The 27,182-nt window shown below is 56.5% G+C and overlaps 1 long non-coding RNA gene across 2 annotated transcripts; it reads left to right on the forward strand.

Annotated features, from left to right (window-relative positions):
- Nucleotides 1-13,117: 13,117 nt before the first annotated feature.
- On the forward strand, nucleotides 13,118-22,700 carry LOC129464677 (uncharacterized). Of its 2 annotated transcripts, none has more exons than XR_010116384.1 (4): nucleotides 13,118-13,308; nucleotides 14,644-14,716; nucleotides 22,132-22,334; nucleotides 22,547-22,700. It is a non-coding gene; the product is annotated as an uncharacterized lncRNA (long non-coding RNA). The 2 variants fall into 2 exon arrangements; XR_008651663.2 differs by lacking the exon at nucleotides 13,118-13,308 and adding an exon at nucleotides 14,070-14,372.
- The last annotated feature ends 4,482 nt before the right edge of the window (nucleotides 22,701-27,182 follow it).

Raw genomic sequence — 27,182 nt, forward strand, 5'->3', positions numbered from 1 at the left:
CTGTGCCTCTTCCAGCTGGCAGAGCACCAGCCCCTTGTTGGAAGGGCAGCCTTCACCTTGTGACTGCCTGGGAGCTGTATGGAGTGAGCAGGAGTGTGCGTGCGTGTGTGTGTGTGAAATCGTCCCCATAAACTTCATAAAATTAACCGGGGAAGAAGGGCGGGGGAGAAACAAAAATGAACCCAGCCTGGCGCCCTCACACTCATCCCTGGGTGGTCGTGCTCTGACGGGCTGCCTCATGCCTGTCTGCTGCCTGTGGCCCCAGAGTCACACAGGCCCGGCCACATGTCCATTGCCTTCTCCACTGCTCTGCAGATGAGTGCTAGGAACACGTGTTTCCCTCTGAGATGCCCCTTCAGGCCCTGTGCGCCGAGGAAGCTCCTGATGCCAGCTGGCCCATAGGACCCTGGAGGAGCTGAGCTGCCGAAGAATCATCAAGTCCCCACATCTTGATGATTTCAGCCCCTTACCCCAGCCAATCAGCCAACCCAATTCTCCAGCCTCTCACCCTCCATCATCCCCTTAAAAACCCCAGCCCAGAACTCTTCAGGGACAGGGATTTGCGGCTCCCTCCCACCTCCTCACTTGCTGCCCTGTGATCAATAAGCCCTCTGCCTGCTGCAAACCCTGCTGCCTCCACATCAGGGGTGTGTTACAGCGCTGTGGGCATACGCGTCTGCTGGTCCTGTAACACATGTGCGTGCCTCCTCCATCGGATGGGCTTCTTGGGGCGGGCCTGGAGTGTCTGTGGAGTGCAGGAACACGGTCTCCACCGCAGCCTCTGAGCTCATCTGGCATGTCTACTGGATTAGGTCATTTCAGAGGCGTTTCCTCACTTGGTCCTCCCAGCTACCAGTAAGGAAGGTACTAAAAACCTCAATGACATTTACATTTGGGGAAACAGAGGCTCAGCGGGGGGCATGACAGAGCAGGAGGCAGACCCCAAGACAGACCAGCAGGCGGCGGGAGAAGCAGGCTTGGCCCTGGCTCCCTCTGAGTCCAGAGTCCATTTCTGGGCTCTTCACTTGGTGCCCAGTGCGGTGCTGACCACAGGCATCAGCTCATGGAATCCCCAAACCAGCCCATTTACTGCTGGGGAAACTGAGGCTTAGAGCTGCACCCGAGCCTGAACTGAGGCTGCAGAGGCAGTGCACACAGAGGCAGGGCTCTCTGCTCCAGAGCCTGGCCGTGGCGATGCCTCGAGGCACTGGCCCATCCCACAGCCCTGCTTCGCTGCTGTGGAGCTAGGGGTGAGGGAAGGGGCCTGGGGCCCAGAAGGGTGGGAGGAAGAGCCCCCGGGCAGCCTACAGGTGAGACCCTTCTCCCGCTGCCAGCCTGCCCGCCCAGCCACCCCCAGAACATCGCTCAGCAACGCTGCCCAGAAACTGGAAAGATAATTGGGTCATGGCAAAGAGTGAATTATTCCTCCGGAGAAAGTTTTAAAACGCGTGAGCCCTCAGTGGCAGGGAGAGAGGCAGTTATGCCGCTCAGAGGCAGTCTTGGAATTGGAGACACAGAACGGCTCCTTCCCTGTGACTTCCAGGGTTCAGAGAGGAGCTGTACAGGACCCCCACCCTAAAGGAGCCCCCATTCTGGTGGGAGAGACAGAGACCCAGACATGAGTGCCGGCAATGTGGGGAGGTCAAAGCTATGACCTCTCAAGGCTGTGGGAGGAGAGGGAGCGCCTGGGGCCAGCCTGGTGGGGGAAGAGGCAGGTCAGGGAGCACCCACAAAAGAGGGGACAAGACAGTGAGGGGTGCCTCAGGGGGAGGGGACCGTGCAGGCTGAGGCTGAGGTTTAAAATGTCTTATCGTTGTGAGACTCCTTTGAGGACCGCTGAAAGGGAGGGCACCCCAGGCTAGTGCAGTGGGCACGGCGGGACCGCGGGCAGCACAGGGAGCCCGTGACCACAGGTGGCCTGAAAGTCAGGAGAGGAGAACTCCTACACATGCTTCAAGGCCCTGCTCAAGTGTCCCAAATCCCTCCCAAAGGCTGAGGATACCGCATCTGAGAAATGGGCTTCTGAGGATGTGTCAGACGTGGCCCAGGAGGCATCAGCCAGGGCGGGGCTCGGGGGCTCCTAGGAGCTGCTCCTAGCTGCTCTGCCCTGCCTGCTGGTCACCCGTCCTGCACTAGGCGATAGGGTCCTGGAGGGCAGCAGGACCATGTCATAGGAGGTGTGAATGGGGCTTTGCTGCAGGCTGTGGGCGGGGACTAGGGCTCCTGGGGGCTGAGGCACGTGGCAGGCAGGGGAAGAAGCTGGGGGGTGGTGCAGAGTGTAGGGAGAGAGCGCTCTCCCGGCCCAGGCCTCATCTGGAAATGGGAGGTGATTTTCCAGCACAGGCAGCTCCTGGGCTTAGAGGCTGGACGTTGCCTCAGTGAGCTATGGGGAGTGTTCCTCCTGGGGTGGGGTGGGAGGGGGTCTTATGGCCCCTGGGGACCTTAGGGCCGAGTGGGGTCCAGTGCCCTGGGAGGGTCCCAGTGTGGGAGAAGGAGGGGTCGTGGGGTGGTGTTTAGGCATGCAAAGCGTGGAGATGCCCCTGTAAGTCTGGAGCTGGCAGCCCAGGTGTCTCAGCTGCAGCCTTTAGGGCTGTAGTGGACCAGCAGAGGCTTCACCGCCCTGGGGACCCCAGCAGAGCTCGAGGCAGGGGCCGCTGTAGGCCTTGATCCCACTTTTCTCTGGGCGGGCCCAGGGGAGCAGATGTTGATGAGCCGGAGATGGGGAGCTTGCCTTGCACGGCCTCACCCTGCTTGCACGGGCGCTTACCCTGCTCCACCCTCCAGGACACTGCGTGGGGCATCGCTGCTGCCCCGTGAGGATCCCCCTTGGGGGGTGGAGGTGTGTGGGGGCCAAAGGCGGGGCCTGAGGAGCTGTGTTTGGGGCCTCAGAAGATGCTGGTCCCCTGCCCTGTCTACATAGCCTGGCTGTCCTGGGGGGATGGGGAGACTGGACACAGGCCAGGGGTCTGTGCGGGCTGCTGTGCGGCTGGGGAGAGCCCGCACCCCGAGGGAGGAGGGTGGCTGCTGGGGAGCAGGATGAAGCAGGAAGGGGTCACCCCACTGAATGGGGTGTGGGTGGAGTCCATTCGTCCTGAAGCCACACATGCCTGGTTCATGGCCTGACTTTGACTCATGCTGGCGATGGTCACCGTGTATCCAGGACAGAGCCTGGCAAGATTAAAAGCGTGTTTAATTTTCACCACTGGCAGGTGATGCTGGTGTTTTCAGAGGGGAACTGAGGCCTGTGGAAGGGAAATAGCTGACCGGGGGCAGAACACCGCTGGCCAGTGACAAAGGGAGGGACCTACTCCGGCTGTGTGCCTCTGACACGCGTTCTCCCATGTGGCACCACCCACAGCGACCCCAGCCCCCTTGCCTTGCTTTAGCGCCTGTCATGGGGCCAAGAACCTGAGACTGGCTGGTGACCAGGCTGTGACCACAGGCCCCTCCTCTCTGGCTGGGGCCCATGTCTTCAGGTTCACGCGAGTCCAGACGGGTCAAACAAACACAGCTCACCCATGCAGGGTCATCTTGAAGCTGAGGATGGAACTTGAGAAAACATTTTTGTTTGTTTGGCAATGAGGTCCGTGGAGGGTTCTGAGGGTTCGGAGACATTTTCTTTCTGGAAAGGGCCCTCGTTCCTCCCAGGTATTCGACTCCCACTCCCTGTGAAGCCTCCGAGAGCCAGGCCGGGCTCTCCTTCCTCAGCCACCTCCTCTCCAGGGCAGTAGCCCTACTCAGTCCTTGCTCACCTCCAAATGACTCTTCTCTGGAACTTTCCAGTGGAGAAGGAGGAGGGGGAGGAGAAGCAGGGAGCAGCCCGGACTCCCTCCTCTGTACCCACTGCCCTCCTGCCACAGGCCCTGTCTGGGCACCCGCTTAGGGGTCTCCAGCCTGGCTGGCGGCACTGTGGCCTCTCCGTGGCTCTAAGGCTGTTTGGGGTGTCCAGGAGTCACAGAGATGGAAACAGATTCACCTCAGTTCCTGCAGTGCCTGCTCCCGACGCCGTATGTTCAGGGTTAGACGGTGTCCCCCACAAATTCACGTCCATCCAGAACCTCAGAATGTGACCTTATTTGGAAACAGGCTCTTTGCAGGTGGAATTAGTTCAGATGAGATACAGGGGTAGGGTGGGCCCCGAACCCGGTGACGAGTGTCCTCACAGGAAGAGGGAAATCCAGACTCAGACACAGAGAGGAGGAGGAGGCTGAGACGACGGAGCAGACAGTGGGGTGATGTGGCCACAAGCCAAGGATGCCTGGAGCCACCGGGAGCGGAAGATGCAGGAAGGGCGCTCCTGCAGAACCTTCAGAGGCAGCGTGGCCCTGCCCGCACCTCCATCTGGGACGTGGGACTCCAGACTTCGAGGGAGTGGATGCCCGTTGTTGAAGCCGTGTGGGCACCCCTATCGCGGCAGCCCCGGGACTCCTCAACTGTGCCCTGTCACCTCCCACCTTGCTGCCGGAGAGGCATGGTTTGCTCCTGGAAGTCGTGATTGTGAAACATGGATGTTTTGCTGTGGCGTCCATTGCTACTCTCATGCTGGGGTCCTGCTCTCTCTGTCCGGGTTCCGTCACCGCAGAGCTGGACATCAATACCAAGGATCTTCTCAGGGGGCAGAAGTGCGTCTCTACAAATAGCGCCAGGTCCTTTTCGTTATCCTCCCTGGTCCCTACCCTCCCTCCTTCCCTCCCTCCATGTCTGGAGAGGACCCCGGCCTGGAGCAGGCGTGCTCTGCTCTGTTACCGAGTCGTGAGGCAGATCTCAGGTCTCCTCACTCACCGTCCCACTGGCCAGGAGTCCGGAGGGCATGGCTGGGGGCTCTCGGTTGGGGTCTCTCAGTGGGTGCCCTTGGGGGCTGCTGCCATTGAAAGCTCTCTGGGGCAGGAGGCCTGCAATGTTTGCTAGGGGCGGGAGCTCAGCTGGGCTGCCAGGTGTCCCCACATGGGAACCCCTGGATGGGGGGACTCGGATGGTGGCTGCCCCCTGCAGAGAGATGGCCCAGGAGAGTGACGTGGGCTGCCCACTGCTCTGCACGGGCCTGGACATGGCAAAGCACCGTGCTGTGTCCACTTTCCAGTGTGGGGGCCGTGAGCACTGCCAAGAGGTTTTGCCCCAGGGGCTTCCAGGAGGCCTTGCCATCGTTGGTGCATGACACCACCTCCCTGGGTCTGAGGCTGCGTCCTGGAGCGCATGGGTCCCTCCAAGGGACTAGGACCGGCAGATACTCAGCATCCACAACTGTGAACACCTGAGCAGAGGTGGGCTGGGATCCAGGCCCAGCTTGCTGGAAGCTTCTCCATAGGATCTCTCAGGATTCCCATTTTCTCCCTCCCGTACCAGTGAAGAAAACCAGCATCCACCCACCACACAGCCCACAGCTCAGGCTCCTGGCCCAGTGGCCCGGTGATGCCTGGAGACCATGTTTGTGTGCTGGTCATTGCTGGAGGCCCCTGGCCACTCTCCCTGGATCTCCTGCACGGACCTGCCTGCACACTCTTGAGCGGAGGTGCAGTGGCCACCATCGCCGACATCTCAGTCAGCAGCACTGTGGGCCTGGAGGGCCCCGGGGGCTGAGGTTGCAGAATCGGGGTCTCAAAGGCCCCCACCGACATCCAGTCCAGCACTTCCTGCTGGAGTCTGAGGACACTTTGAGCTCGGCCTGGAGCTGTCTGCCGGCCCCTCGGAGGGGTGATGGGGGATGCGGCTCTGGCCACTCTTGATGTGGCTCCAAGGAGGCCGTCTCTGGGGTCTCCCCTAGAAAGAGCTGCGAGCAGGGTAGCCCCCCTAGAGGCCCCCACCTTCCCAGTGGCTGAGACGCGAGTGGCTGGGGCCTGGATGTTGCCACTCACCCCGAGGTCCCTGTAGCAGGCGGCCCTGGCCCTGGAGCTTGCTGTGGCGCTGGAGGTGCCGTCAGATCCTCAGGCCGGTCGGGTGACTCTTGACCCCCCATCTCTTCTGGGCATTACTGTCACGTGTCGCGTGCTCCAGGTCCGCTCAATGTCTGCTTCCTGAGGACCCGAGCTGACCAGGGAGGGGTGTGGCTGAGGTGCTTTCCTTGGGGGCTGCTTTGCCCACCAGGGTATCTCCCCCAAGTACTCATGGGACTCTCCAGGGGACCCCTTGTAGAACCAGGACCACCCCTACCAGGCCTAGGACCCTCCAGGACTCCTCATGTGCGGGACTGGGCCTGGCTGGTCCCTATGACTGAATTGAGGGGTGAAGCCGCCTTCTCCTAGCTCCAGGAATCTCATGGACCCGGGATCCTGGGTGTTCACCCCTAAATCCTCCCTAAGGATTTCCCAGGGCCCCTCAGGCCACCCTGCCCTGCCAGGAGCCCACCCTAAAGATGAGTGAGAGGCCTCCAGGCAGAGGAGACAGCCAGGCAGGGCCATGAACAGGGCTGGGGAGGAAGCTACAGGGTGAGCCCGGAAAGGCCGGCTCTTTGCTTTGGGACTCAATGTTGCTGACCTCGTTTTTTATGTATCCAGAGTGATCGTTTCAAAGAACAAGCCATAAAACTGGACTCTGCAGATGTTTCTCCATAAATTAAACAGGCATATTTACCTTGGGCTGAAGCAAAACAAACTTGAGGCCCAGGGCCTCAAAACCATCATGGAGGTGGGGAGTGCTGAGAAGCAGGGAGCGAGGGAGGCAGGGTGAAGGGCGTGGGCAGCGGGAGACCACCAGGCCTCTTCCCTCACCACTCCAGGCCCGTCCATTGGTGCAGTGACATCAGCCCTTGTAAAACACAGGGACAAACCAAACGGTTCCTCCTGTCCTCAATCAACACAGCTGACTGGTCACCAAAACGTGGGTTTCTGCCCACCAGCAGGTGGTCCTGCAGTGGACAGCAGCAGGGGGTCTCTATTCGACTCCAACCTGACGCTGTCCGCCCGGGGTGAGCCTCAGTCCCGCAAGACGGCCCCCACTTTAGAGGCTGATGGCAAGTCCCGGCGTGGCCTGTGCTTCTGACCAGTTGGCTCTAAGTCAGGGTTCCCACGACCCCCGCCTTGGGTTTAATTTGCTAGAACAGCACACAGAACTCAGGGAGACACTTTATACATGTTTACTGGTTTATTCGAAAGAACATTGTGAAGGATAGAGACGAAGAGATGCGTAGGGTGAAGCGTCAGGGAGGGGCATGGAGCTTCTCCCGGGCACCCCCTCCAGGCACCTCTGTGTGTTCGGCTTTCCAGGAGCTCCCTGAGCCAGTCCTTTGGGTTTTATGGAGGCTCCAGTACTCAGCCTGATTGATAGCATCATTGGCCATTGGCAATCAACCCAACCTTCAGCCCCTCCCATCTCCCCTTCCTAGAGGTCAAGGGGTGGGGCTGGAAGTCCTAATCCTCTAATCATGCCTGGTCTTTCTGGGTGACCAGCTCCATCCTGAAGCTGTCTAGGAGACCCCAGCCCCCAGCCAGCTCATGAGCACACAGAAGACACTCTCACCACTCCAGAGAGTCAAGGGCTTTAGGAGTTGTATGCCGGGAAACAGGGACAAGGCCACATATATACTACACAGTCTCACAGTCCTCCCGATGGCCGCCTCTGTCCTGGCAATGTGGTCAGTACCACCCCTTGATCTGCATCTCAATGGGGACAGTCCCCCAACCCCATCCACCTCAACACCTTCTCCACGAGCAGCTGGGCAATTGCTCTGAAATGCAAGTCTGATAATGGCCACTTCCTTGGAGTTTGTGCTCCAAGTCCCATCTCAGAGGAGGCCCACGCCACCCACCGGGCTCAGTGTTTCCCCTGCCGCACCCCTTCCTCTTGCTCCTGCCCCCGGCTCCATGTTGATGTCTCCCCCCATAGCATGACCACCTCCTGATGTGCTGTGTGACTCACTTGCTTAGTTTCCTGTGTGTGGGCTGTCTCCATGGGCAGAGACTTTTGTCTGTGTTCTTCCCTGGCGTGCCCAGCACAGTGCCCTGCATCATGGGGCGGGGATGGAAGGACAGCAGTGACAGTGTGGATCCATCCAGCACTTGCCAACCCTGGGTAGGCAAGCACCGGTTGGTCTTCTAGAGGACCAGGGCGGTGGCCACTGTTACCAGTCATGGAAGAACATCAGATGAGAGAGGCGAGGACCTCGCCCCAGGCCACACGGCTGAGACCTGTTCAGGACAGGCTTCAAACCCAGGCACTGACCCTGGCCTTGGATCCTACCCACTCTGCACTCCTGCCTCTGCAGCTGGTGGGGTGGGGGCCAGGGTTCAGCAGGTAAGCTCTCCCCAATGTGCCTTGTTCTTTCCAGACAGGAAAGGCTTGGGATCTCATAGGTAGGAGAAGTGAAAATCACTGATTATTTGGTGAACACAAGCCCGCTGGGCACTCACTATGTGCCAGGCACAGTGCGAGGCAGTGGAGCAGTCCCCATGCTCAAGGAACCCTGAGTCTGGTGGGGGAGGCCAGCAGGAGGCAGACAATGGAGGCACAGTGGGGAGGGGCCGGGATGGGTGAGGCATCTAAGGCAGGTGTTGGGGCCAGGAGGCTCTGAAGAAGCTGGTGTCTGAAGGGAGACCTGAAGGAGAGGCAGAGATGCCAGGCTGTGGCGGGGTGGACAGGATGGGGACGGCGGGGGGAGGCTCAGTTCCCAGTCTTTGGTTGCAAGCAAAGAGACGCTGGCTCCAATGGACTCAATTTTAAAGAAGTTTTCAGAGATTTCCAATTCCAGCCAAAATGGTATAACAGGGAACAATAAAAAACAGCCAAAGCTCCAGAGAGAACATATGAAACATGGCGTTCATGACATCGACTGCAGTTCAGCCAAGGAGCGCAATTGCTGAGAGACAGGAAACCAGTTCTGCGAGCCAGCACCTCCCCAGCTCACTGCCTGCAGAGAATGTCCAGGCTTCAACGCAGGACGCCGTGGCCAGGCCAGCAAAGGACATGAAATGGACCCGTAATACATTCCCAATGAATCCAGAAGGTGGTGGAAAAAGAGGAAACAGGAACCCAAAAAAGGGGGAAAAATGGCAAGACGACAGTTTTAAATGCAATCGTTAATAATTAAATATAAATGTTCTAAACACTTCAATTTAAAGGCAGAGTGTGTCAGATAAAGAAAAAGCAACAACCAAAATATGATAGGTATAAAAAACTTTAAATATGCAGGCAAAATAGGATAAACCTGAAAGAATGGAAAAAGACATACAGGCAACCACTCATCAAAAGAAAGCTGGAGTGGAGATGTTACCCCCTAAGTAGATTTCAGAGTCAGAGTGGCCGCAGGGATGAAGGGGTCACTTCATGACGCCACGGAGGTCAGTTCATCGAGAGACATAACATCCTCAAAGTTTATGCACCTTCTAGCAGACCTTCCAAGTCAAAACAACTACAAAGCAAAACGGAAGTTTACAATTATAATTGGAGATTTCAACACTCATCTTTCAAAAGTTGACACAAGTAGACATAAAATTGGCAAGGATATAGAAGACTCGAACACCATCCACCATCTTGACCTAAGTGACGTTTATAGAAACCCTACCCTGACATCAGCAGAACACTTTGTTTCAAGCACACACAGAACATTTGCCATGACAGGTCATATTTTGAGTCATAAAACAAGACTTAATAATTTAAAAGGACTTGAATCATTTGAAGTATCTTCTCTGACCACAGTGGAACTAACTCACAAATCAATAGCAGCAACGGAAAGACATCTGGAAAATCCTCAGATATTTGGAAACCAGCTAACATGTTTCCACAGAACTCTTGAGTCAAAGACGAAATCAAAGGGAAAATTAGAATGTGTTTCTAACTGAACAATATATCAACATTTATGGGATGCAGCTGAAGCAGTATTTGATGGGAGTTGTATAGCATTCAAATGCTTGTGTTAGGAAAGAAAGCAGGTCTCACACCAATGAACTCAACTCCCACGTCACAAAACCGGAAGAAAGGGCAAACTGAACCCAAAATAACTAGAAGAAATAGAATAATAAAGATAAGAGTGGAAATCAGTGAAATGGAAAACAGAAAAACAACAGAGAAAATGAATGAAACCCAAAGATGGTTCGTTGGAATATCAATAAAATTCATAAACCTCTAGCTATAGTGGTCAGGAAAAAAAGAAAGAAGATGTAAAGCTTCACTATCGGGAACAAGAGACGTGATACCACCACAGACTCCACAGGTGCTTCCGTGATAACAACGGAATACTGTCAATAACCTCAGGCCAGTACATTTGACAGCTTAGATGAAATGGACAAATTCCCTGAAAGACACAGACTACCAAAGCTCACTTTGGAAGAAACAGAGACCCTGAATAGCCATGCTGGTATTAGAGATATTGCATTCTTAGTTAAACACCTTTCCATAAGGCAACTTCTGGGTCCAGAGGGCTGCAGTGGTGCATCATAGCAAACATTGAAGGAAGAAAGAATGCCAATTCCAGAAACACTCTTCCAGAAAATTAAAGAGGAACAAACACTTCCCAACTGTTCACTTACTCAGTCTCCGGTGGTTGTGCCAGGCATCGGGCTGTACGAAGCCCCAAGGGGTGAGCAGATCAAAGGAAGGCACATTGTTTGCTCTGAGTCTGCAGCCTGCCTGGGGAGTCAGGATGCTCACACGGGGCCCAGCTGCCTGGGATGTCCATGTTCAGTGCCAAATTGTGAGGTTGGGATATAAACACTGGCCCCATCCTGGCCTCTGCAACAGGCGGGGGGCATATATTATTTTATCGAATTTTCACAACCACTTCAAGGTGCTGTGAAATTTTTCCCTGACTTTAAAGATGAAGAAACAGGTCCAGAGAGAGGCACCGTGACTTGCACTTTGACATGCAGCCAGAAAGCAGTGGAGCCAGGATTCCAGCCAGGTCTGTCCGACCAGCAGCACCGCTCCGGCTAGTGCTGGCTGTGAAGTTACTCCAGGGGGATCTAGGGCTCCTCAGGAAGCCCATGGGAAGCCTCGCCTTGGTCTAGGATGGATGGCACAGGCGAGCCAGGGAAGGTGAGTGACCAAGTCAGAGGTAAGAACATCTGGGGTATTTTCAAGATGTTTTCCATAGGTGATGCAGCTTTGCTAAGTGCAGAGTCGGGTGTAGGCTTTGGTAGCAAACGGAGTTTATCGTGGGAGGCCTGGGGTGGTGGCTGGCGGGTCACGGGGAGCTCAGTAAGGTTCTAGAGCAGATGCTGATGTGGTTGGACTCAAAGCCTAGGACTGTGGGGGATGAGGAGTGCAGGAGGGGCCGGAAGCAGGATCTCAGCTCCTTCCGCAGGGTGCTGGTGCTCCGGGAAGAGGCTGGAAGACAGCGGGAGAGCAGTGGCTTACGGGGCACCTGGGGGCTTGCGACTGATGGCATGGGGTGGGAGGAGGGAGGGGCTGGCAAGATGTGGCTTGGAAGTTGAGTGGGAGGGAGGGGAGGGAGAAGGTGAAGGCCAGGCCCCAGGAGAGCAGGCCGTGGAGGAGAGAGAGGGCCTGGGAGGGAGGAGGGGCTCAGGTGGGATCAGGAAAGCTGAGGTTTGTGGGCACGGGGCTCCAGGTGGAGGACCCCTGGGAGATTCAGCTCTGGAAGGAGGGCAGACCGGAAGAAGGCACAGGAGAGAGACAAGATGGGAAGAGGGCGGACCAGGGAGGGGCCAGGAGTCTCAAAGCCATGGGGTCAAATCAGTTAGCCTGGGGTAGACGCCAGGGCGGCCAACGCTGAGAACGTCATATGGAGGAAGGGGAGGGAAGAGGCCCTGGAAACAGCAGAGAGGGGCTGAGAGGGGGCGGCCTGGGACCGTGACGGTGACTCAGCTGCTGTTCCTGAGTCGCCCACACGTGGCTCCCCCGGGGACAAAGCCGTCCGTGGGGACGAGGAGGCTGGCCAAGGGCCCCCCAAGGAGCATGGGCTGCTTAGACCTGCCTGGCTCAGAGAAGACTCAGCTGTTCCACTGTACGACGCTCAGTCCCTTTCTTTCCTGATCTTGTTTTCCTTGGAGCGAATTGCCCATCTCTCATTTGCTTATTTTCTATGTATGTCAGGTTCTCCAGTGAAACAAAACCAGGTGTGTGTGTGTCCAGGTGTGTATGTGTTGGGGGGCCATCTTCCACGCAGTAAAAAGTCTGCATGTAACTTTGGACTCCCTTCAGACATAACCACTAATAGCCTCCAGCAGACCGGAAGCCTCACCGTTAACATGCATAGTTGATGAACATATATTTTGTCTGTTACATGTATTATATTCTGTATTCTTATAATAAAGTAAGCTGGAGAAGAGAAAATGTTAAGAAAATCATAAAGGCCAGGCACAGTGGCTCACGCCTGTAATCCCAGCACTTTGGGAGGCCGAGGCGGGTGGATGGCTTGAGCTCAGGAGTTTGAGAACAGTCTGGGCAACATGGTGAAACGCCATCTCTACTAAAAATACAAAAATTAGCTGGTTGTGGTGGCATGTGCCTGCAGTCCCAGCTAGTGAGGAGGCTGAGGTGGGAGGATCATTTGAGCCTGGGAGACGGAGGCTGCAGTGAGCCAAGATTGCACCACCACACTCCAGCCTGGATGACAGAGTGATACCTCGTCACACACACACACACACACACACACACACACACACACACACACAAAAGAGCGAGAGAGAGAAAAGAAAGTCATAAGGGAGAGAAAATCTATGCCGTTGTGCTCCCGTCCTTTGTGGTATGCGGGCTTTGCTTTGCCGGCGGGGAAGCTGCCGAGCCTCGTTTATGAAAACAGCACCAGGAGAAGGCTAAACGTGGGCCCCCTGCCCAGGGCGAGGGACTCCCAAGGCGTCCAGATGGACTTGCCTGGCCTGAGCTTTGGGAAGTGTTCTCGTAAATCTTGCTTGGGCACCTTCCATTTCCCTTCCATTTTTTCCCACTCTCTGGAACTTTCTACAGCTACTCTTCCTGGCGGCCGGGCCTCACGGTAGCGCTTCGGTCTTGCCTCTGACTCTGCGCTTTATCTCGGTACCTTTTTATCGCACTTTCTGGGACATCTTCACCTCCTCTTCCAATCTTTTTCCTTCTTGGGTTTTTAGAACTCTGAAAACGCCCAGCAAGTGGGTGGTGCGTGGAATGAAGCGGTGGCTCCCGCGTGCTCCGCTCGGGTCGGTTTCCGGGACTACCACGTGCTCTGCGCGGGTTTCAGGGACTCCCGCGTGCTCTGCGCGGGTTTCGGGGACTTCCGCGTGCTCTGCGGGGGTCTGTTTCCGGGGCTCTCACGTGCTCTGTGCTCTTCTCCAGGAATCTCCTTCTTGTCCCACGGTCAGGATGCCGTGTGCCTGGGAGAGAGGATTACTTTCCAGGCTGCCCCACAGAAGCGCCATTGCCTCCTTCTTCTACCCTCCTCTGAAGGTTTATTTGGTCTCTGCCCTTGGGGTTGGGGGGTTTCTCCATATTAGTTTAGTTCCAGAGCTGGCTGGACCCTCTGCGGGTTCCAGACCCTCTGCGGATTCCAGACCCTCTGCGGGTTCCAGGCCCGTGTTAAGGGAAGGACATCAGTGTGGGGGCGGGGGATACTGACTGTGTCTGCATGGGGCCAAGGCTTTCTCCAGATAAAAGCCACCCAGTGCAGGCAGGCGGGACAGGTACGGTCTTCACTCACCCCTGCCTGCCGGAGGGGGCTGGAGCATTCCAGGCCTGGTTTCTCCAAATAACACAGCCAGGCTTGGCAGCCCCTCCTTCAGGCCGGGTGGTCTCCTGCTGGGACATGTGCAGGGCGGTTCCTCCGCACCCCTCCAGCAGCTGGAAGCCCAACGGCTGTCTTGGCTCTCCACTGCCTGAGGGTGAGGGCTGAAACTCCCTACAAGCTGGAGGAGGCCCAGGGCACATCGTCCCAGGATGCTCAGCCAGGTGACCTTTCTCTGACTGGAGGCTTCTCCCCCCCCCTCCCCCACGCTCCCACAGGAAATGCCCTCTTCCTCCTCCTCCAGGCTCAGCAAAGACGTGGGGGTCCTGGGGCGGCCTGCCCAGCCCCTCCCCCTCCCTGTGACCTGCTCTGTTGCCGGGGCATGGGGCTGATTGTGTATGGGCTGTGGGTTTCCCCACTGCCCTGGGAGGCCTGTGCCCTGGATGCAGCACGGGTTAATCACAACAGCTGTGGACTGAGTGAGGTTCCCGGCTGCCAGGCACTCTGGCCTTGTTTGACTCTCACAGACAGGCTGACACCTCGGAGGTGGGTGGACTGCTCTGGTCATGCCATTCCACAGAGGGACAGACTGAGGCTCAGAGAGGTGCAGGCAATTGCTTAAGGTTGCACAGTTGGGCAGGAGCAGAGCTGAGTGGCACACAGGCGCACCCCATGCCACACTCACTGCCTCTTTGCTGGGCATTTGTCATGGGAAGCAGAGTTGAGCGGCACACAGGCCCATCCCCATGCCACACTCACTGCCTCTTTGCTGGGCGTTTGTCATGGAGAGGTGAGGCCTTGGCACAACTTGGGCTGGGGCGGGGACACATCCTGCCCCACCAGAGTGGGAGGCCACTCCTAGACAAAGTTCTACCCCTGGCCCTAAGTGGGACTGGGTGGACCTTGTGCAGGTGGGATGGGGGAGCCCCTCAGGGGAGAGACTGACATTCCTGGGAGGACGCTCCAGGTGTCAGGTGCTGGGGAAGCTCGGCCACCCGAGGAGACCTAGGGGCTTGGAAGGGGTTGAATGGTGGCCCTCAATGATATGAGCACATCCCCAGCCCCAGATCCTGTGGATGAGACCTTATTTGGAAAAGCCATCTCTGCAGCTGCTGTAAAGTGAAGGATTTTGAGGTAAGGCCGTCACTGATGGGCCTGAAATCCAGGGACATGTTCCTTATCAGAAACGAGGGGAGACGCACACAGGGGCAGAGGCCATGTGGAGACAGTGACAGAAGCTGGAAGGGTATAGCTGGAAGAGGCAGGAAGGAGCCCCCCGCGGAGCCCCCAGAGGCAGCACCGTCAGGCTGACGCCTTGATCTGGGACTTCGGCCTCCAGAACTGGGAGAGAAAGCATTCCTGTTGTTTGAGTTCCCAGTTTGTGGGTCTTTGTTAAGGCAGCTCCTGGACTGGGATCGAGGGTCAGCAGGAGATGGGTCAGGCCCTTTGGACTGTGAGCCAGAGCTCTTCTCTCCACAGAGAGTGAGGAGCTCCTGGGAACTCCATGCCCGCATTCTCCGAGGGTGTGTCCTTCCCCGGAGTCCTGGGGTCTGTGGCAGTGGTGGGGGTGGGTAGGATGAATGAATGTGTGGCGGGCGCAGCTGGGAGTGAATGGTGGGCACCAGTGGGAATGAATGAATGAATATGTGATGGGCATGGGTGGGAGTGAATGAATGTGTGGTGGGCGCGCGTGGGAGTGAATGAATGGTGGGCGCCGGTGGGAATGAACGAATGAATGTGTGGCAGGCTCGGGGGGAAGGGATGAATGCGGTGGGCGCGGGTGGGAAGGAATGGATGTGTGATGGGTGCAGGCGGAAATGAATGAATGAATGTGTGGCGGGCTCAGGTAGGAATGAATGAATGTCCACATGAGGCAGCCCTGCCCTTTCCACCTTGCCCTGGCTGAGGATCCCTGCCCTGCCTGGGGCCCTCACTTTCTGGTGTGTAAACCTGGTCAGCCTGGACCTGAGAAGCCCCGGAAGTTTCCTCAGCAGCCCCTTGTCCCTGCCTGGCCTTTAAGTTCCTTGGTTTGCCGTCGGGGAGCCAGCGCCAGCTGCCCACGCCCGCCTCTCCCCGCACATAGAGAAGCTCGTCCCTGCGTCCCTGTCCAGCTGGTCTCTGAGGACAGCGTCAGGCGCAGCTCTTCACTCGGGCGTGGCTGAGGATGGCGCCGCTGGGAGATGACTCACCCCATCAAATGTGTGGCATTTGTCATTTTTCTCACCAGTTGCTATTTTTAAAACCCTGTCCTTTAGTTTCTGTAGTAATTTTGAGCCTCTTTTTAATAGAACTTCTAACTCTTTTGTGAATCTTACACTCGTTGAAAATGATGGGGTTAAAAATGTCTGTTAAACCCAAAACTAAATGCAGACCGACTTCCAGAGCAGACGTCAGGCACAGGGCCTGGGGTCTCCTGGTGGCCTGCCTGCCAGGGCCGCCTGTGGTGGGGACAGGGTCACTGCCCTACGGCCAGGACAGACAACTGTGTGCACTGCCCTGGCCAGCACCCAGTGCCCTCTCCCACCCCTGCTCTCCCCAGAGCCTGGGCCTGACAGGAACAGGGTGCCGACTAAGGTATTTTGCAACCGATGAGCATGGTGCTCCGCAGAGAGCCTGGGACCCGGGTTCCCACTGACGGGGAAAGGGGAATTGGAGTCTTGGAGGGAGGGCAGGCTGCTTGTGCTCTGCCCCGGCACCTGGTTTGGTCTGGGGTGCAGACGCCTCTGCCAGTGTGCAGGCTCTGAACCCCACGTTCACAGCCACCCTTCTGGAATGCCAAGGCGCTGCCTATCGGATGCCTGGCTGGCTGGAGCCCCACAGTGCCAGGACACTGGAATTTGGTGAGCCCCTCAGTGTACCAGGTGCCAGCCCCTTTACTTCACGATTCTCACAGCAGTCCTGTGGCAGTGACATAATTCTCATCACATCACATGATTTATTGGAGTTTCCTCAGGACAGAGGGTGGGGAGCAGGACCGGGTGGGTGCAGGGGCTGAACAAGGAGGTGACCTCAGCTCGAGTTGCACCGTGGTCTGGTCCCCCACAGGTGCTCCAGAGTGGGAGCTGCACCCTGGGGTGGGCCCACCCTGAGGCCAGGGTACACCTTCTGTGCCTCCAAGTGGTCAGTCACTGGCGAGGCCTTCACTGGCGGGAGGACGGCCTCCCAGGAGCAGCAGCTCCCTGTGGTCAGACTCAGCTATCTGGGGAATGGAGTGGCTGCAAGCTGTCAGCCCTCACTCCCAGGAGCTGACGATGGTGCAGCTGTCAGTGCCGGGGACCAGGTGGGGACCCCCGGTGTCTATGCCATAATCTAGACAAAATGCTGATTCAAATTTGAAAAACACATTTTCCATGATAAAAATGCACATGCTTCGCTACAGGCTGTTTCTGTCCCCCGAGCTCAGATGTTGAAATCCTAGTCCCCAGGCTGATGATGCTAGGAGGAGGGGAGGTGAATCCTAGTCCCCAGGCTGATGATGCTAGGAGGAGGGGAGGTGATTAGGTCATGAATGGGATTAGTTCCCTTATGAAAGAGGCCAGGGAGAGACCCCTCACCCCCTCCGCCACGTGCCGCACAGCAAAAAGACGGCTGTCCATGAGGAGGTGGCTTCACCAGACACCAAATCTGCAGGCACCTTAATCTTGGACTTCCAGCCTCCAGAACTGAGAGAAATAGATTCCTGTTGTTTATAAGCCACCCAGTCTATGGTATTTTGTTACAGAAAGCTGAATGGAGTGAGATACGCCCTGTAGAAAATGAAGAATCTGCAGAAAATTGTAAGGAAGAAAGAAAAGCAAAATGGCACAGACCCTCCACTTAGGAATCACTGACTCCAGCAGACATTAGCACAGCCTTTTACTCTCTCCATGTGTTTCATACTCAACTGCATACTATGGAGGCCCTTCTGCATATGGCAACTCTAAGGCATCATTGGGAATATCATGAGATGACATGACATAGAGTTTGACAAATGGGGTGACAGACCCTGTCACCGGGAGGCTTATTGGTCTTCTGGTGCAGAAACAAGCCCCTGACTCATGTCATTAAATGTAAGTTACAGCCACAAGCATGTGGAAAATCATCGCTCAAGCGCCTTGGCAATTAACAGTGGCATAGTGTGGCTTCGCATGAGTCTTTTTCTTTTTAAGGGGAAAAAGAAATGTTTCATTCAGTAATTGCTCCTGGATGGGGGCCCAGCCTGCAACAGCTTGGCATGTGGAAAGCTCTGGTGCCAGGTACAATGCTGAGGAATCAGACACGGAAAGAGAGTATCTCTGAACTGCAAAGCCAAGTATTAGGTTGAACCCTATAGAATTGTAACCTACAAAATGGACAATTTAGTATCGTTTCACTGATTGGTCCAAAGCACATTTTGGAGAACCAAGGAAGGAACCAAGCCCAAGAACAGCAGGGCGGGGAAGCCCTGGGGGCAGAAAAGCAGGGCGGGGAAGCCCTGGGGGCAGAACTCCCCACCACACCCCATCCTCCTGGCCCCTACCCTGCACCAGCGACAGCCTGATTCTTGAGTCTGGGGTCCCAGTAACTTCCCTAGTCTTGAATTCTTAGCTTCGATTCATCCCTCAGGGTGTGGGGCTCGTGTTCAAGTCAGCGTTTCAAAGTTGTTCCTGAGGATAGCATTGTCTGCCCATTGATTTGAGAAGTTCTGCGACCTTCAGGAACGGGAAAGGTGGCCTGGCACCAACATGTTCCTTCCGGGCATGGAGGCCAGGGTGCTGCTGCATCACCAGGCTCACAAAGTCAGCTGGACCTGCGTGAGGCCTGGTCCTCTGAAGTGCGCTTCTTCAAGTTACTGGGAACTTGTTGGCTTGTCCCCAAACCACTCCCCACCCCGCCTGCCTCCGCAGCTCAGGAAAGTTCAGCGCTTCCTCCTCCTCCTCACCTGCTCCCCATCCTGCCTCTCTTTCCTCTGGGGAGCACCTGCTGCCTGGCTCCCCGCCCCTTCCCGCCACGCCCGGGCTCCCTCCTTCCCCACTTCATTCTCCGAGTCACGTATTTTGTCTTCTTCAGCATCAGTTCTGTATGTTTCTGTTCCCAGGCAGTTTTGATCCACGCGTGGTTTTATTTCATTGCCGTCATTCCATTCCCCAGTTCCTGCTGTCTTTCTAATCAGCCTGACTTGCCCATGGTGGGCACGCGACAGTTGCTAAAAATACCCTTCGGGCGGGCGGCTGGAGAAATCATTTTCATGGGGCACCCTCCCTGCCAGCCTTTGAGATGTGGTTGTGTTTGATTCTTCCTGCCGCATTTTTCCAAGGCCCCGGTTGCTGTGTTTCCTCTTCCTCATCCTCAGGTGAGAAAGGGTCCACACACTCAGGTTTCACCCACACTCGGGATGTGTGGTGGCCCTCAGCCCAGGCGGCTGGGCCCCGGGCTGACAGTCTAACCCCTTCCTCAGACTTCGCAGGGGTGGCCTGGCGTGCACAGCTCCTGGGAAACACATTTCTGGTTTGTCTCTTTCCGGGAGCCCCGTTTCCCGACCCACTGAATGGATGAAGTGTCAGACAAAACGCCTGCTCTATACCCAGTGTTAACAGGGCCCTGGTCCAGCACAGAATGCTGCCTTCTGAATGCAGGCTCACCTCCAGCTCAACTGTCCCCACTCCTGGTGGGTTTTGAGGACTGATGAGTGGGAAGAGAAGGCAGTGTCCGTGCATAGGAGGCAGACCCCGTCTTCTGGTGGGGAAAAGCATTTTTTCTATTTTGGGAAGCGAGAGAAGAGATGAAGCACCTCCTTCCCTGTGTTCATCCTGGCGGGCTGGCTCTGTCTGTCTGCCTCACTGCGTTTGGAATCACTTTGTAGGCGACACACACCCATACCTGTCCTAGCTTCCAGTGCTCTGTGAGCCTTGTTCTCCTATGAGCCCTGAGATGGGGAACCATGGACCAGGGGCCGTTTTAAACCACAGTCCTACGATTGTTCCAATTTTTCCCACACGGGAGACTCTGCACCTCTCATTTAAAATGTCAGTTTTTGAGGGGCGGAGGTGACGCCTCACATTTTCTCTGCACCCTGCACCCCCGTCAAGTCTGAAACCGTGCCGGATACAGAGGAGACACTCAGCTCAGAGTGGCTGCTCTAGTTTAGGGCTGAGGGCTCAGAAGCTCCTGGGTTTAGAGTCAGCAGAGGAATCTGTGCTGTGAGAAGTCGACGCATCTCGGTCAGCGTGGGTGGCACAGTGCACGCCTGATCGCATGTTCTTATGTTTTAAAATTTCACCGCACTGTCATAAAACAGTTCCTGCATCGAGGCGGAGCTCACCTCCGTCAAGCTGCAGTTTCCTCATCTGTAAAATGGGTGTAATATACCTACTGTTATGGGCGTTTCTGGGGGGATCTTAAGGACTGAGTCAGGTGATGCTGGGGAATTGAGTGCCCAGGGCCTGGACCCTCGGGAGCTGGGGTTTGTTCATTTTCTTCCTATGTTAGGTGGGAAGGCAGCGTGGACCTGCCTGGTTCCCAGCCCCCTGGGGCGAAGGGCACCTCCTTTCCAAGGCGTGGTTGGTCTGGGACGAGCCTCCTCCTCCTCTGCCCGTTCTGCCTGTGACACTGGCCCTCCAGGTTTGCTTTCAGTTCCCCACATGTGCAGCTTTTGTCTCCTCTGGGCTTTTTGATGTGGTTTTTGCCAGAGTGGCCCCTTACTCCGACCTGGGACTGGCACTCACTTCTTCCTGGGAGCCTGCCCTGCTCTTGGTTCCTCTTCTGTGCCCTCCCAGGACACCCTCACTCCTTGCTGCTCTCTCTCCCTTCTGGGCATCCTAATTGCCACTTTCCAGGCTGCCTCTCCCATCAGACCATAAGCCTCGAAAGCAGGGACAGCGTCTCTTATTCACAGCACGGGTGGGTGATGATGGATGCATTCTTAAAAATTTTATTGATAACATGACATAAAACTTAGCATTTTAACCATTTTACTTGCACAGTTTGGTGTCACTAAGCACATTCACATTGCCGCGCAGCCCTCACTACCCTCCACCCATGGAGCCTTTCCTCTTCTCAGACTGAAGCCCTGTCCCCTTTAAACCCGAACCGCTCCGCTTCCCGCAGCCCCTGGCACCCGCCCTTCTCTCTGTCTCTATGAGTTTGACTCTAGGGACCTCATACGATAAACTCCTACAGGATTTGTCATTTTGTGACCAGCTTATTCCACTGAGCACAACGCCCTCAAGGTGCTCCCTGTCATGATGTGCCGGCCGTTCCTTCCATTTTAAGGTTGGATACTGTAACAAATATATTTCACATAGAGCAAATGTTTGCACATAGCTCCTCTGAGATGGAATCCCGTGGTTTCTGTTTGGACCCTTCCAGGGACAGGGAACTCCCACATGGGGTGGCCACTTCCTTACAGGGCAGGTCTGATACCTAGACTGTTACGTATTTGTGCAGAGCTGGTCCTGGCTCTGCACTCCGGCATCCCTGCATGCAGATGGGGAGAGGCCCGGCATCTGCTGCTCTATGGCCAGCATCTCTCACATGGCCTCAGACCCCAGGAGCTCTGGAAGTGGCCTCTTTCTGCCTCCAAGATGGATGAAAGACGTGGCTGGGCCCGGCCTCACCTTCTGACCTGTCCCCTCTGCCAGCCCACCCAACCCAAATGCTCAGAAGGAACTCTACTCGGTAGCCCTCCGTGGGGAGCTGCCCAGCATGTTGTGGAGGGGTCTGGAGTGCTGGGGCTGCCTTTCCTGGCAGTGCCAGCAGCCAGCAGCTTTATCTCTTTATCTCAAAGCAGAGGTGTGTGGTGTTTTCCTGCTGCCTACCTTTCCAGGTGGAGAAAGCAGTGGGTCCTGGCTCCATGAAGGGGGAAACCATGTCCCTGTACTGTGCCTCAGTTTCCCGATCTGTACACTGTGGGGTGGCAGTATGTGGGCAGGGCAGGCAGAGGGACCACCCCACAGTGCCAGCCTGTGTGCACCAGCTCTGTGGTCATGGCTGCCCAGCGGCTGGAGCTTAGTGAGGTTAGAGCTTTTCATGGTTCTCCTTCCCCTACAAACCGACAAACTCAAAAGTTAATACAGCAGCGTGTCTTTGCTGTTTTAAACGAATGACCTAAGTCACTTCACCAGTTTGCTTCACACCGGTTAATCAATTACTGAACGGTTGCAGTATCCTCCTCTCTTTTGCTATTAGCTGGTGCTCACTAAAGTAAAAGCGAGTGTCCTCTCTCCGGCTCTCACCGCTGCCTTCACCACCATTTATCCACGTGGATGTTGAACCTCCCACCAGGGCTCAGGGAGCTCACAGTGGGAAGCGGAGGGCTTGAGTGGGGTGGCTCTGCCTGATGCTCCCTGGTTCCCAGCTGGGTCCACTTCCAGGTAGTAGGCAGGGGCAGGACCCGCAGGGCACAGTGCTTCCCCTGCCCTTCCCCACGGGGTTGGAGGCTCTGGAGGCAGCACCCTCCCTGGGGAATCCTGGGGATTCAGGAGCATCCCGAAGGTGCTCATTTTCATCCGTGGTTAAATGCAGAGTTTGTCGTGGCTGCTGGGTTGAGCCCTGGAGCCAGCTCCTGGCCAGAGCAGCTCTCCTGTCTACAGGTCCTGGCCCACCTTGCCCCTTGCGCTTCTGCACCGGTGCCCCTTGAGAGGGCGAGTTGGGGAAAAGAAAGGCTTACTTTTGAGTAAATTGGTGGCAGACCCCTCTCAGCGAACTTCGGCCTACTTGCTTTTGAAAAATGACTGCGTGTTATTATGTTTTGCAAGACATCAAAGGACGTGGAAAATCCATTATAAATACCAGGGTATGCTGCTCGCCCGAAGGGCCAGGGTTACTGAGGTGGGGCCGGGGGTGGAGCCTTGGGTTTCCATTCAGTTCCTTCTGTTGTCCTTCCCCTCCGTGGCCCCAGGCAGGGACCTCTGCTCTCTGGGGCTTGACCCAGTGGCTGGAGGGAGGGAGGGGCCTGTCTGAATTCACCCCCGGAACTGCTGCACCTGGAGCTGCTGCTGTGCCCAGGGTTCTCGCGTTCACCAGTAAAGGCGAGCAGCTGATGGGTCAGAAGGAGGAGGCAAAGGGAAATGAAATGCTCCAAGCCCTCTCAAGGCAGAGATTGGCATCTTCCTGCATCGAAGAGGCACTGATGGGCGGGTGAGGCCTGCGGGAGGAAACAAACGCGGTACGCCAGGGGGTGGCGGCCGTCGGCTGCCGGGAACAAGGCTGTATGGTGTGTGTGTGTGCATGTGTGTGCTTGTGCGTGCGTGTGTGCATGTGTGTGCTTGTGCATGCGTGTGTGCGCGTGTGCATGTGTGTGCTTGTACACGTGTGCGTGTGCGCATGTGTGTGCTTGTGCTTGAGTGTGTGTGCACTTGCTGCAGGTCATGGGGGCAGACCTGGGAGGGGGAGTCTGGGCTCCCGGGCCAGCTCTGTGACCTTTAGCCAACAGCTCCTCCTCTTTAAGCCTCAGTTTCCCCTCTGTGCACAGAGGCCCTGGGCTGCAGTCCTGAGCACTGCCCTCTCCCGCGGGCTCCCCAGGTCTGTAGAACAGTTTGCAGAGTGCTGGCCTGGGTCCCAGGGCCCGTCTGTCTCCTGCTTGTTGGTAAGAATCCCTGAAGAATTCTGTGCAGAATCCCTGGTTTCCTCCAGCAGGCATCTGACAGGCACCACAACCTGAGCATGTGTAGATGGACGCTGGTTTCTCCTGCTCTCTGCCTTATCTCAGGTCCAGCCCTGCCACCTGTCCGGGGGCTCAGCCCAGAACCCCAGAATCTGCTTTGATGCCTCCGGGTCTGCAGGCGGACTTTGCCCTCGAAGGTACCTGAGTCTCACCTCCTTGGTCGTCAGCTTGGCACAAGTTACCCTGGCTGTTCCCCAGACTGTTCCCATGGCCTGGCCCTGGCCCGGGACTCCCACTCTGCTCGTGGTCCTGAAGACAGCCAGAGAGGCCTTTGAGAGTGGAAGGCAGACACCATCCGCCGCCTCCCCCGGCTGACACTCACAGGGGCCGCCCCTCATGCTCTGCATAAAACTCTGACTGGCTACTGTGCCTCCTCGGGTGCCCCTGACCCAGGCCTGGCCGGGGGTTCCAGCCTTCACCAGGGGAAGGAGCATCTGTGAGGCCAGGGAGTGTGCCTGGCCCAATGCCTCTGCCCAGGGCCTTTGCGCCTGCTGTCCCCTCCCCGATTCCACACCTCCTGTTGCCCTCTGCAGAGGCACCTCTCCCGTGACCTCCAAGCACACCACCCACTAAATCTCCGCCCTTCCTCGGCCTGCCTGCCCTCCCAGCACAGCCACTCTGTCCGCCGAGGCTCCTGAGCTGCTCACTTGCTCACCTATCTTCTGCTGGAGACCAGGGAGCCCTCCCCTCGCTGGCTGTGGGGTCTGCGAACAAAACTGTCTCAATAAATACTTCTCGAAAGAATGGAATATGTGGTTGAATAAACAAGTCCCAGACGGGAGTTCCTTCCAAAATGGTCTAGTCCAGGCTCCTCAGTTGCAGGTGGGGAAACTGAGGCCCTGAGCGGGGAGGAGGTGGAGGGAAGTTGAGTGGCCCTGCCTGCATCTCCCACCAGTGCTACCTCGCATCCTCCCACAGCATGCGGGCAGGGTTATTACTCGCATTTTCTCAGGAGGAAACCGAGGCCCCTGGCATGACATCCGTCCTCGGCCACCTCTGGCAGCTCCAAGGTGCTCTTTGCTGCCCATAGCGGTGAGCAGGTCAGCCGCAGGCAATTCCAGGCCACTGGGAGGAGTGGACCTGGCCAGACCCAGCCTCCTGGGAGAATGAAGGTTCCAGCAGGTTCCAGCAGGTCCCAGCAGGTTCTGGCAGGTTCTGCAGTCCCTCCTTGACTGAGGCTCCTTTGTCCATGTGCCGGTCCTGGCTGCCCACCTGTGCAGAACCTGGCACGGCCAAGACTTCGTCCTCTGCGGTTCTGGAACATCTGCTCCCCATGTGGTCATTTCTGCGGCTCTGGGCAGTTCGCTGGTGCCCCGAGAGCTCTTCCCTGGCTAAGGTACCCGTAAACAGTCAGGGGATCCTGAAAGCTCAGTCCCCTCCCCAGGCCAGGTCCCGGGAGGAGAGGCCCCACCGCGTGGCCACAGCGTCTGGGAAGGCAGCATGAAGGCAGGTGCACCGCTAGGCTCGGGAGCCCATTGCTCCCCAAGACCTTTGCCCCTGGAGACCCTGACTTCAGCCCACAAGAAGAGTGTCGGGCGTGGTGCGTGGGTGCTGGGCATGACCGCGTTTGTATTCAGTGGTGACTGTGGGTGGTCGCTCACTGCCTCTGACCCTGGGTCTTGAGGTCTGTGGGGCAGGGTAATGCCACACCCCACGGGGTCCTGTGAGGACACAGGCCTGCCCCACCCATTTCTCTCTGTGACCCCACCACTCACCTAAGTCTCACTCTCACTTTGGCCCCTCTGACATGTGCAGCACAGGCAGCATGGTCTTCCTCAAACCCAAGTCTGATGACCTTTCCATTCCAGGATGGTGGGGACAGGATGCCTCCATCTACCTGGGGACACTCGTCCACCCATAGCTACCCTGCTTCCTTCTCTGTGATAGGCACCCAGGGCCAGGGCCTGAGTGACCTGTTCTGCAGAGATGCTGGGTGGCACGTGATCCTTTCTGCTGGCTCTGGTGTCTTCACGACCAGCTTCTCTGAGTTGGAAGACACTCAGCCTTTCACAATGTGCCATGGCAGCTGGTGCCTGGGAAAACTGGACTTGTGGCCCCTCAGAGTCTGGATGCCCTGCGGTTGCTGGGGCTCTTCTTGTCCTCCCTGCACCCTCGCCTGTCCACCCTGTCACCGAGTCTGTCCCCACTACCTCCTGAAGACAGAAGGGTCCAAATGGAGCCCTTCCCCCGCTGGATAAAGAGCCCCGGTTCTGGGCAGCACCTGGAGGCCAAGGGTCTTCAGTCACCTGGAGCTGATCCTCCCTCCCTCCCCCAGGATAGTCCCCCTCCCTCCCCTGAGGCTGATCCTCCCTTGTTGCACTTGTTCAAAGAAAAACTTCAGGCAAATTAAAGCTGATTGAGGAGGGAACGATTCTCAGCTGGGCAGCCCCTAGGAGCAGAATAGGTTCTGACAGACTCCAGGGTGGCCCCGCGGTTGGACAGCATTTGCCCACGGAGATGGAGGTGACGTCCAGAAATAGCCGGCTTGGTTGCTGCAGGAGTGGGTCACGTCTGTACACCTGCAGTTAGGTACAGTTCACTACAGACCTAGAAACCTTTTGGCCGAACTTAAAATACAGAAGGAGGCAGCTTTCTGCTAAGCTGAATGTAACACATTTATGATTATTTGTTACCACAGAGCACCCATGCTCCCGAACCTGTGCCAGCGTTTTATGGTGAGAAAGAAAAGAAACTTTGAATCTGAGGAATGTGAGCTCCGTTAAATTATCAGGCCCAGAGAGGCATTAAAATGTGACAGCAGCCACGTCCCACTCCCCCTGAGCTAGAGAACCACCTCTTGAATCTGCGAGCTGTGTGGGCTCTAGGCTGACACCGGGTAGCCATAAAGTGCCTCCTGCTGTACCCTGTAACTCATACTCTAGAAGCAGTGGTGACGGCCAATCACCGATCCATGCTGTCTTTTAAACCAATCAGAACTCCTGTCAGAGGACTTTGTATCCGCCCACTCCTTGCCCGCTTTGCCTTTAAAACCTGCTTGTAACAAAGGCCGAGGTATCACTCCAATGTCCCAGCCACGGTCCTCAATCTTGACCCAAATAAACGCTCTCTGTTAATTGTGCCTCAGTTTCTTTCTTGTGATTGACAATGGTCATTATCATAGAAGTCCTCACTCGATGTAGGGGCTACCATAACCACATCCCTGCTGAGACCATGAGCCCTGGGGCGCAGGCGTCCTGCCTGTCACAGCCCACAGGGCCCTATTCTTTAAAATCGCCCATCCGTGCTTTCCATCACTTACTCATTCACACCGCGATATTTATGGGGCACATGTGTGCTGTGTCCCGCTCCAGGGTCTGGGGTTGTGACAAAAATAAGTAAGATGAAACCGCAGTCCTGTGGACTCAGCATCGTTGGTGGGACCCCCAGGGCTTCCCTCATCCCTTCCGTGGGTCCGGCGTGTGGCAGGTGCATGTGTGCTGGTGGCCCACGCACTGTGAGCTGTGGCAGGACACCTTGCAGGGAGGGCCTGGCTCCTGGCCCAGGCCTGAGCCCCAGAGCCCCCTAGAAGGATGACCTCAAACTTCAGATGCTCAGGGCTGGCCAGGCCACACCTTTGTGTCTATGGATCTGTTTCCTCTTCATTCATTGCAAAAAAAGGGAAAAAATGCGAAGCCACAGAATCCACTCCCCACGGTGCCCAGAGGAAAGAAGACACAAAACGAAAGGCAGGAAGGCCTGCAGGTCGGAAGAGAAATGGCACCGAGTGTGGCCAATCAGCTTTCAGACAGTCTAAGGCCTCAGCACTTCATAAAAATAAATGGGCTGTGCGTACTTGAAACAGGAGGTTGATGACACTCCGAAGCCAGAGCACTCTTTTTTCATGCAAATAAGGATGTCAAGTCTGCCTGTGCCTGGGGGTGCAGGCTCCCTCCCTCCCATGGTCCTCCTCTTCCCTCTCCCGCTCCTCCTCTCTGCACAGGTGCCTAATGGTAATATCTGGTGTTCACTGAGCACCTA

This window comes from Symphalangus syndactylus, chromosome 16, assembly GCF_028878055.3.
Source record: "Symphalangus syndactylus isolate Jambi chromosome 16, NHGRI_mSymSyn1-v2.1_pri, whole genome shotgun sequence".
NCBI lineage: Eukaryota > Metazoa > Chordata > Mammalia > Primates > Hylobatidae > Symphalangus > Symphalangus syndactylus.